The sequence below is a fragment of the Sinocyclocheilus grahami genome, unplaced genomic scaffold, assembly GCF_001515645.1.
Source record: "Sinocyclocheilus grahami isolate Dianchi unplaced genomic scaffold, SAMN03320097.WGS_v1.1 scaffold2541.1, whole genome shotgun sequence".
Lineage (NCBI taxonomy): Eukaryota > Metazoa > Chordata > Actinopteri > Cypriniformes > Cyprinidae > Sinocyclocheilus > Sinocyclocheilus grahami.
In genome coordinates, this window is record NW_015507720.1 from 40861 (window position 1) to 41743 (window position 883).

Consider the following 883-nt stretch of genomic DNA (forward strand, 5'->3'; position numbering starts at 1 on the left):
CCATAATGACAATGTGAAAGAAGTTTGTTTAAAATCCTTGCAAATGTATTAAAGGAAAAAAACAAAATCACATGTGCATAAGTATTCACAGCCTTTGCTCAATACTACAGTATGTAGAAGCACATTTGGCACCAATTACAGACTCGAGTCTTTTTGTGTACGATGCTACAAGCTTGGCACACCTATTTTTGGGCAGTTTCGCCCATTCTTCTTTGCACGACCGCTCAAGCTCCATCAGGTTGGATGGGGAGTGTCGTTGCACAGCCATTTTCAGATCTCTCCAGCGATGTTCAGTCGGGTTCAAGTCTGGGCCACTCGAGGACAATCACAGAGTTGTCCCATTCACACTCCTTTGTTATCTTGGCTGTGTGCTTAGCATCGTTGTCCTGTTGGAAGATGAACCTTCACCCCAGTCTGAGGTCCAGGTTTTCATCAAGGATGTCTCTGTACATTGCTGCATTCATCTTTCCCTCGATCCTGACTAGTCTCCCAGTTCCTGCCGCTGAAAAACATCCCCTTTCACTGTAGAGATGGTATTGGCCAGGTGATGAGCGCTGCCTGGTGTCCTCCAGACATGACGCTTGCCATTCAGGCCAAAGAGTTTAATCTTAGTTTCATCAGACCAGATAATTTTATTCTCTCTCTCTCTTTTTTTTAAAAATAAATTTGCAAAGATTTCAAACAAACTTTCCATTCCATTTTGGAATAAGGCTGTAACATAACAAGATTTGGAAAAAGTGAAGCGCTGTGAATACGGATGCACTGTGTGTATACATACATACATATATATATATAAACAACTAATAATATGCATATATGTTTTGTATATGTTTTTATGCAGGTATGATGAGTTGGATACCTCCCTGAAAAATGATCTCAGTGA

At 40.8% G+C, this 883-nt stretch overlaps 1 long non-coding RNA gene across 1 annotated transcript in view; it reads left to right on the forward strand.

Annotated features, from left to right (window-relative positions):
- The window catches only part of LOC107575270 (uncharacterized), a 4063-nt gene extending 3180 nt beyond the window's left edge, over positions 1-883 (forward strand). The window contains exon 4 of the long non-coding RNA XR_001607835.1: positions 842-883. This is a non-coding gene — a long non-coding RNA (uncharacterized lncRNA). The remainder of the gene's footprint in view (positions 1-841) is intronic.